Source organism: Danio rerio, chromosome 5 (assembly GCF_049306965.1).
Source record: "Danio rerio strain Tuebingen ecotype United States chromosome 5, GRCz12tu, whole genome shotgun sequence".
NCBI lineage: Eukaryota > Metazoa > Chordata > Actinopteri > Cypriniformes > Danionidae > Danio > Danio rerio.
Window position 1 is genome coordinate 45,918,005 of NC_133180.1, and position 14,872 is coordinate 45,932,876.

Genomic DNA, 14,872 nt, shown 5'->3' on the forward strand with positions numbered 1-14,872 from the left:
ATTTTGAGCTGAAACTTCCCATACATGCTCTGGGGACATCAGACACTTATTTTACATCTTGTAAAAAGGGGCATAGTAGGTCCCCTTTAAGAGTGAATGACTATCAGCAGCTCCCCTGGCAACATGAGGCTCCTGCCCTGCATTTACTGCCAGTTAGTTAGCATTTTTATGCAGAACATTAAGCCTCATTACACCACTAAATGGATAAAGCAGTTTATTAAAAGCTGATAACATAGAAATAACAAAATGGCAGTCCAGAGTCTTGATGTAAATCTGATTTAAATCCCAAGTAAATCCTTGGCAACAAATTTAAAATCACTACAGTCACTGATCTGTGAAAGAGATTGAAGAGTTGATCAAAAGTGAGCTACCCAGCAAATTGACCATACTGGAAAAGCTGTACATATAGACATAGATAGGTGAGGCAATTTTTTTTTAAAATGCAAACCATACACAAGTTGTTTTGCTGTATTTATTTGGTGTTAATAAACAATTGTTTATTCATCAATATGTTACTGTAAATTGTCAGTGTGAAAAAGGAAAAAGATGCTGTTGGCCTCATACTGCCCCTAGTGTTCATTTTATCAAGTCAAACTTATGCTGAAATTCTTTTTGTGGTTTCAAAAATGATCTTTCCTATAACCATACCCAGAACATTTTAAGAGGGTTAATAAACTGTGCGTATTTCCTTACCCTGTGTAAACACAATAGTACTATATCCTGGACACAAAGGGTTACCAGAGCCTGATACAAAATATGATCAATCACACAGGGACATCTATGTTGCTTGGTGCTGTCACTTTAAGCTTAGTGTGAATGTGTGGTAGTGAATGATTTATGTCTAGGACCTCATTACAGCAAATCAACGAGTCTTAAAATACTCTCACCTGCAAAAAAGCTCTTGCAGCACAGCTATTACTCGATCAAAGACCTTCTGCTAAAGTCTACGGGAAAAATTATATCAGCCCTATAAAAAATGAACTGTGTGTAACAGTGCTTCGTACTGAGCAATTGCGAAACTATATGTTAGGACTGATCTTTGCAGAATTACAAATTTTCTCCTGGTAATAAATGTTTAAAGTAGAATTTGTATTATTTGTATATATGTGTTGTGTAACAACCCCCTGTTGTTAAAACTCATTTAGATAAAACCAGATTAAAAATTAGGCATTTTACCTATAAGCACCAGCAGGTCAGATTCAACAAATTTATTACATGCCTTTAAAAATATTAAACTTTTTTTTTAAACAGGCTCATTTTACAAATTTGTGTGATAAGGCCATTGGTAAACTAAAAAGTTGGCCTTTTAATACGCTATATGCACTGTTAAAAATTGTCCCGTTAAAAAACAGTAAAATACTGGCAGCTGCAGTTGCCAGCAATGTACTGTTATTTTACAGTATGTTGCTGTAAAAATACATGGACTACATTAATTTACACAATACTCAAGTGAACTCATTTTGCTCACTGAAAGCAACTGCCTCAACTTGGTCAACTGCTGAATGAGTTTATGAAGTAATGTGCTATATATGCTTAGAAGCATACTTATAATGATAACTTATTTTAGTTAATTAGAAAAGTTTGGTTTAACTCTAATGTCTTATTTTTCACAACAGCACACATACATGTAAATCTGGAATCACCAGAGAGATTCTGACTGCATCAGCAACTAAACAGCCGCTGTCTTTAAATAGAGAAACATGCAGAATAACATCAACAGTTCATTGTTCATCTTTAACTCATACACTGGCTCTACTCTCCTCCACAATGGTGACACACAGAGGAAATTAGCTTCAGGTTTTACAGTAAAATACTGTTTTTTCCTTGATTTAACAGTAATCTACTGGCAGCTGTGGTTGCCAGCAATATACTGTTTTTTTACAGTCTACTTCCGTTGTGTAAATTAACAGTATATTACTGTTAAAATACATTTTTACACTGTGTTTTTACCTCTCACACCTTTAACCCTTTAAACCCCAGAGCATATACTTCAGTTTTAATTGAAGTGTCCACACTACTGAGTGTTCAAGAAACATGTAGCAAAGCTGAAGAAAATTCATTAATTAACTGACTAATTAAATGATAATTGAGGATTAACAATGAACAAATGAAGAAATACTGAAGGGAAAAAACAAGAACAGAACATACAAAACTTTAGTCACAGCTTTATAATGAAATAACCTAAAGAACAACAAATGATTAAATCATTTAAATGATCAGCGGATGATTAAACAACTCTACAAACATCATCACCAGCTACACTTATTTCTTAATACATGTATTTTTGTATAACATCTACTAAAGTTCTTCCTGAGAAAAAGTTAAAGTTTTACGTCACCATCATGGAGAACAGAGTTTGCTTTAGTTGGGCTCTTAGCCCTGTCATTTTTAACATTTATATATCTTGGCTGCTGCAATTGTTAAGAACTTTGTTTAAAAAGCTCCTTTGTTGTGGCAAGCCAGCCAAAAACCTAAATAAGATCTGGTGATGTTCATGTTGCTATTAAATGGCAGAGTCTGTCTCATTTAGTGTAATAAAATTTACTGCTCCTATTCAATTTTAAATCTATTGTTTTACATTTTATGTATATATATATGGCAATGATTTCTGGAAATTTTTAAGAATATCTTGGACAATAACACTGCTCTATGGTGTAAGTTGCTATCAAAGAGACATCAATAATCAGCATATGAACCTCAATAATGGTGACAACTAACAAAATTAACAGTTTAACTCACAAACAGGCAACTGAAAGTCTAAACATAAACAACAGCAGAATCAAACACAAATAAAGAAAACTGTTAGACCATTATACAACATTATTTATACCGCAATGCATGCTGGGATATTTGTATTGTGCCACTCCCAGCATGCATTGCAGCATGAAACATTTGAGATTTTACCATTGTTGAGATACAAGGTCAGATTCATGAGGTCTGAGTGTGTACTTGTCATAACTGAAGTTTTTTGTATGTTATTTCTTATCTGTTAAGTAATTACGGAGGTATCTTTTCTGTTTCCACTTCTCATTAATTAAATTAATACCTGCAACTAAGCATAAAATCTATTGCATGAGGCCCTTCATCCAGATATATACCACAACATTTATCAGATCTAATTTGAGCCAAATAGATTTCTCTATTTATTGACTTTCCAACTTTATTGCTATAGTTCAAACGTTTTGTAAACTCTGTATTACAGCAATTGGAAAGTCTTCTTAAATGAGGTTAAGGGTGAAGAGCCCAACTAAATCAGCCCCTCACTCCATTACGGTGACACAAAAAACACCTTAATTTCTGTTGGATCTCAATGGGAATTGTATGGAAGTCAAATCAGTCAGTAATAAGTGTGTGTCTGCTGTTGTTTGTGGAGTTGTTTAATGATCCTCTGCTGAGACTGAAGCTGTTTTATTTTATTTGATTTTATTTCATGTTGTAACTGACGTCACTGTTTGTGTTTCTTGTTTCTTTTCTTCAGTAATTGTAATTATTAACAGCAGGTGTTCATCAGTGTCTGAATTCACTCATTAGTGTTCATTAAAACTGTCAGGTGAACTATATTAGTTAACTAGTATATGAAATAGTGAACAAGGACACAAAGTGTGATTTCAAACACAGACTTCAAAACATCGAATCTGAACTCTGTTAGCTCACAGTTTTCTGCAGTTGGTTACTTTCTCGAAAACAGAAATGTTACCCAGAAAGCACTGTTTTTAACAGAATATTACTGTTTTAGTGAAAAAACATTATTTTACCGTAGAATCTGACCGTTTTTTAACAGCAATTTTTTACAGTGTGGTATTACACAGTGCCTGTAAATAGTCCCCAGCTAGGTAATAACTACAAAAGCGTCAAGCTTAAACTAGGAATTTTTTTTTTTTAATTTTTAGAATTTTTTGATTGAGACTCTAATGGTTTAATCCAATAAAATGCTTTATGCTAAGCTAAAAATGCTCTTGTCAGACAGAGATTAGCTTAATGGAGTTAAAAATGGTAAAACTCTACCTTTTAACTCTAGGTCACTTGTAAAATTAGCTGAAAAATTTGCCATTTCTCAAAAAAGTGGAGAGCTCCCTTAATTAATATTAATCTCCACACAGAAATGCCAACTGACCCAGTCGAGGTTCAAACCAGTGACCTTCTTGCTGTGAGGCGACAGTACTACCTACTGCACCACTGCCTGTATATACATACACATATAAATAAAATTAAAAGTTACTAAGTAACTAATTACTTGAGTAATTTTTTCAAAAGGTACTTTTTTACTCTTGCTCGAGTGAATTTTAAGATTGTTCAACTTACTTTTACTTGAGTAAAAATTTCGGCAAGTACTTGTACTCTTTTTTTGAGTACAGATTTTGAATACTCTACCCACCTCTGATATTAGGCAACCCAGGCTCATTCTGAAAATACCGATATATACATTTCTGGAGAGCGGCAAATACATCTTAGGAGGTGTTTTTTTTTTTTTTTTTTTTTTTTGTTGCAGTTTTTGTTTTCATGAATCCACTAGAGGCTGCTGTATACCCTTTTTGAGATCTCAGATTTTTCTCATGAGTGCCATTCACACCTGCTGTTCTGGCGTACATCCACCAGAGGCCACTACTGACTGACCCACCTTGCTCCTTTCCTAAAACCAACCAATAGTGTTTTCGAAAGCACCAATTGACACACCCACCCACTTCCCTAAACCCAACCGAGTGTTAAAAAGCAATCCAGAAAAAGAAAAGACCTTGCCTGATTTTTACCATGTTTATTTTATTTTTTGGCTTCTGTTTTTGTTTTACCCACTTTCTAAAACTGTTCTTCACCAGTCACCCCGTCGCTGTGATCAACTCCGCTCTGCGTCTCAAGTCCACCAACGTACATAGGGAGCTAACTGGACAACTGGTAACAGCGGGAAAGCCATCGATATGGAGGTAAGCGGTCAGCTGGTAAGCTCAAAAAGAAAAGCCGTCATACCATTCTGTAGCATTCGTTTTAAAGACGAAATGTAACCATACGTATGTCTAGCTACATAATTCGCAATCTCTAAAAATGTATGTATTTTCAGAATGTGCCTATGTTGATAATAGGCCACTAAACAGTCATGGCATTTTTTATCCATATCTCGGGCATGTCGTACACCAGATTAAGGTGATAAACCATATTCAATACTGCAATCGGAATATTCTTAAAAGACACCCCAAAAGTTAAACAATAAATAATTATCCACACTATTTTGAAGTGCCCAAGATAAAAATATCATACACGTTCATTATCACAATTTACTTTATTGTATTATTGAGTATTGGCACGTGTCTACTTTAGACATTACAATGTAATAGCAATGGCATAATACAGTGGCATCTTACTTTTTTAAATCATAAAAAAACAATAGTATTGTGCTGGTTATTTTAGGTATATAATTACCTCTGGCGGTCCTTTGTTTATTCGTCAATGATAATTATGTATTTTGCACACTGTAAAGAATTTCTCCTCCAAAATCTATTAGGGGCCCTTTGAAAGGCAGGGGGTCCAACATGTGCAGCTCAGCTGTGAGCGGCAGCCAAATGCAAGACTTCCTGCACACATTACAGTAACAGAGTGAAAGATTTATATCTGCTGCACCAAATATGACCCTATGAGGCAATGTTCAAAACCATTATTATGAGTCCCACACCCACAGGTTATAAGCTTAAACGGCACATACGCAGCGTGTTTGTCATTATAATTACTGTACTTTACAATAGCCTAATTTCAGGAGGATTGTAAGTATCAACCCATATACAATGCATCCCTTCTGTTTGCTCTGTTGCAATTTGCCGTCACTTGAGTCATGGCAGTGATTAGGAAAATAAAGGGTGTGTTCAAGCTTTAAATCCACACAAACTAATTGGATTCAAATGAGCTCTCTTTGCCAGTGGCAGTAAAACAATCCGTCATATCATGCCTGCTTATAATAGAAACATCCAGCAAACTAATTCACAGCTTTAAGTGCTGTTGATTCTTGAAGGAAATGGGCTGGATCACTCTGTTTGATGAATAAAAGACAGCAATGGCCAAGCGCCAGTTTTACTTTGTCACTAGTTGTGTGAAAAAAAAGGTAGTTAGTATATGTTTGTAACTCCTTTTAATAATGAACTTTGTAAGGAAACATTTTCTATAAAATCACAGAAAATGCACTTAACAGAGAACAGGACAGAACATCAATGACTATATGAAATAAAACTCACTCACTATCCTTTGGTTTAGTCCCTCATTTATCAAGAGTTGTCACAGCAGAATGAACCGCCAATTTGAAACAAAACTGAAAAAACGACGTAATTTATTGACTTATTTTAAATATTACAGTTTTTTCAGCCACTTTGGTGCATTTATCGGATCATCTTTAATAATTGCAAAGAGTATGTGCATTTCTCAAAACAATTCGTACAAACAGCACCACTAAATGGATTACCTGAAAAAGCCTGTAACTTACTGTAAACCTTTAGTTCACCTCTCAAAAGCATTTGTCAATAAGCATATGAGTGCCATTAAAATGAGTTCACAAACAAGACAGTCAAATCGTTTAGTCATAATGTTATTATTATAACTGAAATCTGTTGTGAACTATTGCATGACAGCTTACTGTACTAAGTTCTTCACCTTGGAATTATAAAGTTCTATCGGCGTTTCAAATGATTTTGAGATATCGAGCTTTAAAGTTTTTGCATTCCAAATCAAACAGTTTGTGTGTAACATTTGTTTTTTTTTTTAAATAAAAAGTCTTAAATGTAAACAACTCATAAATAACATCCCATGATGTAAATGAGTTGTAATTTAATAAGAATATGTCAATAACTCAGTTTTGACAAAAATTGTCAGATAGAACTTTATAATTCTAAGGTGACGAACTGTAGAAGGCTACATTTCTTACATTATGTACAGTGTATGCCACATTTCTAATTAACACATTATTGTATGTGGTATTGATTGAAAGATACCAGATATGATTCACAGCTACATTTTTGCAAACTAGTGACTGAAAAAAAAAAACTGGATAAACTATTTTGAATTCAGTAACTTATATGATAAATTAATAACTAGACATTTTAAGCAATTAGATTACTGTAGTCTAATATATTTTGAGTGACCTTAGCAACTGACAATGTAGGAGGTCCCTAACAAATGTTCATAATTACATGAGTGTACAAAACAGAACAAAAACAAAACAAAAAGCAAAACTAAAAACAAACCAACAAAAAAACAAAACAAAAGTGTAAATGCTAAATTATACAGATAAACAAAAGAAACAACCAGATCTTTCCTTTTGCTTACTCTATGAGGAATTTTAATACAGTCTGTGCACCTCCCCATATGGGCGCCACTAGCAATTTTGGGCCCTACAGAAGATATTTGAGGTTTGCCCCCCGCTAGTACTTTTAATTCTAATAAAGCTAATCTCTGGAAGCTGCTAAAATTTGTGGGCCCTTACAATTGTTCTGACTTATCCCCACTTAGCAGCGCCTCCTCATATTAGACCGTGAATTCTCATCTACAATCTCTGACTATGCAAGGCTGTGATTGACAACTTTAGAGGTCCTTATTGTTTCATTTGTTATGCCTCTATGTCCCTGACATCTTCTGGCATCCTTACACCACACATCATGTTTGTTTCCTGGATGCTCATCCAGACTTTGTAACTATTGTGTTGTCCTCTGTATCCGTTTTCAATTGAAAGTTCAGAAGAGACGCCTTTGAGCTATTTCAGAGAACTGTTTTATTATTGGTCTCTCTTCAGTAGTGAAAGTCAAGATCCAATTGGCAAAATTACGAAATAGTGCAGAACAAAAATGTGCAGAAAATATGCATAGTTTCTAACAACCAGATCAGCCGTTTTGCTTATGATGAACTATATGACTAGATATTTTGGGGGAATACAGAGTGAATTACAAAATACATTTTGAAAAAAATGTGACATTAGCAATTTGTTAAAAGTAATGGAAAAGCTGAGCCCTAGGTTGAGCCCTATGTGTGCACGCGCCTGGAGAACACGGATCTGGTTCATATCGGATAAATTTCCACATATGAACAAGGCCTGAATTTGATTTGAGTACTGCCATATGGGAGAAAAACAATCGGAATTTGAGTCACTTAAACAGCGCAGTGTACATGAGGCCTATGATGTGGAGATTGAACAAGTCATTTTGAGAATTTTAATCCTGAAAACCGCCAATCTCAAGCGGCAGTGTGTTTGGAGAAGCAGACCTATTTTTTTTCTCTCTCTTTTGTCTCTATCTTTGTCATTCTTCCATTTCCTTTTCTCTCACCTTGTCCATTCTTTTCCATGTGTCACAGCTGAAGTTACGCCTTCCCCCTACCTAGAACCTGACCTGGATACTCTGGTTTTGCTTTCTATTTGACAGTAGTCATCTGTGAAGGGCTTATTTTGGATATTTTTATTAAATTATTTAATATGTGCACCAAGGACGGCAGTAGGTAGTGCTGTCGCCTCACAGCAAGAAGGTTGCAGGTTCAAGCCTCAGCTGGGTCAGTTGGCGTTTCTGTGTGGAGTTTGCATGTTCTCCGTGTTCGTGTGGGTTTCCTCCGGGTGCTCCGGTTTACCCCACAAGTCCAAAGACATGCGCTATAGGTGAATTGGGTAAACTAAATTGTCCGTAGTGTATGTGTGTGAATGAGAGTGTATGGGTGTTTCCCAGAGAGAGGTTGCAGCTGGAAGGGCACCCGCTGCGTAAAACATATAGTGGATAAGTTGGAGATTGATTCCGCTGTTTCGACCTCTACTTGATAAAGGGACTAAGCCGAAAAGAAAATGAATGAATGAATATGTGCACCAGTTTCCCTTGAAGCACGAGTTTCATATCTTGTTTTAATAAATTATCTTGAAATAGAAATATTATCAAATTAGATCTGCATAAAAATAATGAACAACTTAGTCAGTACTGAAGCCAAAACTGGAGCTCATATAACAAAACCTGCAATAACGATCCTAAAACTAGTACACCCAAAGGTATTTGTTATAGAAAAAATATTAAATACAAATTAAAAAAAAGAGGCAAAATCAATAGAAGAAAAAAAAAGGACAAAGTTATATGAAATGCTGTAGGTTGTAATTTATTTTTGCAAAATTTTGCTTGATTTTAATTGCATTATCTTTCAAATTTCTACATATGTTTGGTGACTAAAATAATATTTTAATAGATATATCTGTTTAATAAATCTGTTTTGTTTAAATGCACAAAAATGCATTGCCTGTATTCACTGAGAAATAGAGAAATTGTTAATATTCATTTTCAAAGTGGGGAGTCCTCATTTATGCTAAACTCTGTATATATTCATAACACGATCTGTCCTGTCTGCAGTGAACACCCTGCCAATCTGGAGAGATGGTCCCATCTGCAGAAGTGATGAAAAATCCAGAGCACCAGTGCAGTTTTTACTGTTCCTTCCACATTGCAAAATCCTTGTTTCCACCCAACGTATTGCTGTCTCAGACTCTGAGTCTATATAGGGCTCCACCATTACACATGTAAGAGGATATAGCTGTATTTGAAGTTTTAAAAGCTTCTGCCTGAAAGGTTTAGTAAGGAGAGAGAAAGGGGAATTGTATATGACACCTCTGCGAAAGCCCTCTCAGAAATTGGAATCAATTGTTGAAAGGAAGTAATAAAATATTTTAACCCTTCCTACTTATTGCCATGCTGATAGGCTCCTTTTAGGCTCCACAACTGACATGTTTTACAATTCCGGCTAAGTATTCATTTGTTCTTTCAATGGCTCCTCTTACAGACCAAGCTAAAGTTTTTAATGGTCCAATTCAACTATTTTTATATCTCCGTGCAAAATATGGGCTATTATTTTGGAGGAAACTCAGATCATATATAGGACCGTAGAGGATGACAAAGCATCGATTTGGTTTTAAATTGACGAACTGATGGGAAAAGCAAAGTGCATATAATGACCCGTGTGGCTTTGGAAAGGCAGCACATGTTGAAGGAGGAAAAGAGAAGAAAGAAAAGTGTTCTGGTGTGTCACGCTTGACTGCGTTGGCTTGTAACAAACTTGACCCAATTGAGCTATTGGTGACGCAATACAGACGCAGTGACTTGTTCACAGCCACTCATCTCGAAGCTCCTTGCTTTCATCAGGTCTCAAACCGACTTGCCAAAGCTATTATATTTACTTGTATCACTTTCTGTAAAGCTGAAATCTCAGTAATAGTGAAGGAAAGATAAAAGAGGAGATGAATATTTTGGATACACTGCCTGGCTGAATTTTAACAGATATCCTAATCCTATATACAATTCCAATTGGAAGAGTTTATCAGCACTTAGAAAAGATACAGGGAGAGAAAAAAAAAATCCAATAAATGTCAAAAAATACTTTGAAAATAAATAAAGTAAAATTGTCAAACTATGTCTGTGAAAACTCACTACATAAATCATTCATTATGCATACAATTTATACACTAACAGTTATTATGAATTGTGAATTATATAAATATGGGGTTGGAACAAAGTAAAGATGACAAAATATTCTTTTGGGCTTATTTAATTGTTTTTGATTACTTATGCTGGCTTTAAAGTAAAAATAATTGAAAATAAAATAAATAGTTTACGCATACTAAAGTCTTTTTTTTGCTCACCAAAGATGCAATTATTTGAAAAAACAACAACAAACAGAGTAATTCATTCATTTTCTTTTTGGCTTAGTCCCTTTATTAATCTGGGCCACAGCGGAATGAACCGCCAACTTATCCAGGATATGTTTAATGCAGCAGATGCCCTTCCAGCTGCAAGCCATCTCTAGGAAACATCCATACACACATACACTACGGACAATTTCATTCATTCATTCATTTTCTTGTCGGCTTAGTCCCTTTCTAGTCCCTTTCTTAGTTCCCCCACAGCGGAATGAACCGCCAACTTATCCAGCAAGTTTTTACGCAGCGGATGCCCTTCCAGCCGCAACCCATCGCTGGGAAACATCCATACACATTCACACACACACACTACGGACAATTTAGCCTACCCAATTCACCTGTACCACATGTCTTTGGACTGTGGGAGAAACCGGAGCACCCGGAGGAAACCCACACAAATGCAGGGAGAACATGCAAACTCCACACAGAAACGCCAAATGAGCCGAAGTTCGAACCAGTGACCCAGCGACCTTCTTGCTGTGAGGCTACAGCACTACTTACTGCACCACCGTGTCACCCCACAAACAGAGTTATACAATTTATAAATATTCAGATATGATGTCTAGTTCACCTTAACCTTAGTTCACTTTCTATTTTTTATTTTCAATGTCTATCTGTTCCATTTAGCTCTTCATTTATGTACTATATAAATGAGTCAAATGGTAAAAAGCAATTAGGTGAGGGCTTGTAACTAGGCCCACACGGAATCTGTGCATGCAGAGTTCCGCAGACTTTTAGCCCATCATTAATTCTGTTTATTTCGTTTTGTAAATGTGTGTAAATCTATATTTATTCAGTTTTTAAATTAATTACAGTAATATTATTGACATATGAAAATATGTCATCGAATTTATGTACAATACAGTTTGTAAAGTCATATTTTCTGTCTTTTAGTAGATATATTATATGGGGATTATTTATGCAAAAATAGCAAAAAACATCCGCAGATTCCGTCTAGCCCTACTTGTAACCCACCAACCAAATCAATGAAGGCCCAGCTTCAGAGACTCTAAAACTGTCACCATACTCAGGATCTCCATCAATTTTCAGCTGAAATCACATCTGTTAGCTCAATGTGAGAGAGCTCAACCTACTGGCCCTGAGCACCAAACACACATAACCCTCCACTTCCAAGCCTGACCGTTACAAATCCCATCCAGAAGTTGTGTTGTAACACAGCCGAAAGAGTTATTCATTCATGATCTGATCCCTCTTCTCCACAGCCGCTGAACTCCATTACCTCAGCTGTGTACAAACACGGTTAATAAATACATCAGATCGACAGCACAAGGACTCTTTCCCCTTGCGATCAGGCAGGCCGTTAAAGGCAGTCGTGCTTTATCTAAATGTGATTTTCTGCATCTGTAATAAGTATCAAAACTCAGTCGCTCTTCCTGTCTCAGCCGCTTCCCAAGAATGGTTATTTACAACTCCTCGCTCTTCTGAGGAAACTTCAGCACAACGTCTATGGCAACATGACAGTCAGAATGTGCTTAATCTGCTCTTATCGGTCTCATCCTACAACTCCAGCCTCCATTTTTTGTGGACAAGTTTGTCTTTGATACCTGAAGGTCTCAGCAGGAGCTAAGAATTGCATCATCTTGGGAAGGACATAATCACAACCAGACATTCCAGCTGATCTATATATCCTTCAATATCTCTCAGCTGCATTTGTCTTCTCTGAGGTGAGCCATTGTTGGGACAAGGCCCTAATTTTCACATTTCCTGTATTGTTTTACCCCTAACCTTTTCTACCTGTAGGATGTATGCACCTACAAAACTCAAGCTCCAGTATCATAGTCAAAACACAGCAATCATACTATAAATACATATATTAATAACTTTTCAAATTGTATTATTTATTTTTAGATATTAATGAGCAGCAGTTTGGAGTGCCTCAAGGATTGGTTTTAGGCCCTTTGCTATTCACAATATAAATGATGCCACTGAAATCTCACTGCTATACAGACAAACTATATACAGTATTTCAACAAAAATAATGACATATCTGAACAGTCTAAACTAACTCAGTGTGTTAAATATGTTAAAGACTGAATGACCAAACAATTGTCTTCTATTAAATGCAGACAATACAGAAGCATTACTTACTGGGCCAAAATCTTGTGCATAGCAGATCTCACAACTCGACCTGCAATTAGAGGATATGATGTTATAAAGTGTTAGTTCTATCGTCAAATATCTGGGTGTTTTATTACAGAGCAACTTAACTTTTGAAAAACATATCTCTCAAGTCACATTAACAGCCCTTTTCATATAGCTAAACTAGGAAACGTGCTACAGTATCTACAGTATCTCAGATGCAGAAAAGTCATGCTTTCATGACCTCTAGAATAGATTACAGCAGTACCACGTTATTCGCGGGAGTCCCTTTCTAAAAATAGCCCGCTGTAGTGGCTATTTTCTCTAAGGAGGCTCTCTCAGTGGTCAAGAAACAAAGTCTTACCCGGGATGTCTTTTACAAGTTTTATTCTTTATAAAGAAGATCACAGTCATACAGCAACAACAGTTTCTGCAGAGTGAGATACTAAAGCAAAGTGTGTTCCCCTTTTTATCTGGTTTGTACTGCTTACGAGGTCAACTCCCAATAAGGCCTTATCTACAATTACGTCAGGCGTCTTCTGCTGTTCGTGCGATATGCTCATAACAACCACACATCCTTCTTAGGATAATGAAAAAGCTTTCACCTAAAGAAATATAGTTATCTATAAAAAATGTACACATAGGTTTTATGATGAACATATGGAGAACACAGATACACACACATGTAATAATGAGTCTTAGACAAGTTTCTAACATATAAAGCTCATCTAAAAATGAATTTCCATTACACCCGCAATAGGTGACATCTGCAAATATTTTGAAGCTGTAGAACCCCTCAAGGGAAGATTGATTGACAATGGTCTACAGCCAGTCAGGACGCAGAACACAATACGCTAATCAGGACGCAGAAGAAAAAAGCATGTTAAATCACACAAAAAAAATCAACAAAACTGCGATCATGAAAGGTAAACCGCGCTTTAGCAAGGGATTACTGTACTGCAGGGGTGCCCAAACTCAGTCCTGGGGGGCCAGTGTCCTGCAAAGTTTAGTTCCAGGGCATCTACAAGCGGGTAGATTTCAGCTCTGGCGAGTAAGACAGCCGCTCCTACTTGCCACTTTGGGTGGTTGGAAATATTTTTTAAACTGCAGTTTAAAAGCAGCTAAAAAGCAGGGTTCGATAATAAGGATGGCCCAATATGCATGCAAATGTGATCTTAGAATCGAGTAGCAGCAATAACTGTATTCGCGCAAGCAAAAGAAAGCAGGTGAATACCAAATGAGAGGATGATTTCTCGTTAAAAAGCGTGCATGCTCCTGTTTACTTGTGTGAAGCAACCGTGTGTAGAGATAACGCAACTGGTGCGATAGGTTCTCTTTGAAATAGACTGGACAAAAAGTGATGGTCGTGTACCCACGGCCCTGCTGCTTTCAAGAGCTCAAGATTAAAACTAAATTTTTATACTTTTGTAAGCAGCAGTCACTGCTTTTTCTTTTAATTATTCTTTGAACAGATTATTAACAGGGCTAACATTAACCATGTGCATATGATCATCCTTTCATCATCACACACGGTATATTTTTCACCTGCTTTCTTTTGCTTAAAGGTATTTTTGTTAATATGGTTTAATTATCAACCTTTACAATAACATTGTTTTAAATGAGATTAACTCCCCATTTATGTGTAGTAACTGCTGATCTGGGACCTTTAGCCAGGACAGATTACTGTGCATATTTTAGATACACGACAATAGATCTTTTTGAATATCCAAAACGGCTATATATTGCTTGTTTTTATAAATTTAAAATACGTGGCTAAGAAATAATTATTTCTTTTTTTGTGTGATCAGAAATGAATTTGGTAAATCCTTTATTTTGAGCCCTAAAAAAGTCATGTAAAATAAAGACTAATTGCAATGCGACACAACCCATTTGCTCATGCACAGTAAGCAAGCTCATACACAACATACACAACAAGAGAAATAAATTAGGAGGCATGTGGACATAACAAAACATATAAATCAAGTAATTTTAGCTTGTCAAAGTCAAATTTATTCATATAAAAAATATTTTTCTCAACAACAAAAGTGTGGCTAGTGAAAATGGCACGTGGCTAGTAACTTTGGAAAT

General features: G+C 36.0%; 1 protein-coding gene and 1 long non-coding RNA gene across 6 annotated transcripts in view; one reads left to right on the forward strand and one right to left on the reverse strand.

The window, feature by feature from the left end:
- The window catches only part of LOC141385595 (uncharacterized), a 67,063-nt gene extending 53,794 nt beyond the window's left edge, over positions 1 to 13,269 (reverse strand). For 2 of the 5 annotated variants that reach the window (XR_012406319.1, XR_012406321.1), the window contains exons 1-2: positions 13,149 to 13,228; positions 12,794 to 12,833 (exon numbers count right to left, since the gene is read on the reverse strand). This is a non-coding gene — a long non-coding RNA (uncharacterized lncRNA). Of the gene's footprint in view, positions 1 to 4,791; positions 4,940 to 6,738; positions 8,474 to 11,201; positions 12,834 to 13,148 lie in introns of those variants that run through there. The other 3 variants (XR_012406323.1, XR_012406322.1, XR_012406320.1) reach the window with 3 other exon arrangements.
- dmrt1 (doublesex and mab-3 related transcription factor 1) overlaps positions 1 to 14,872 on the forward strand; it is a 346,340-nt gene that overhangs the window by 87,685 nt on the left and 243,783 nt on the right. The window lies entirely within an intron of this gene.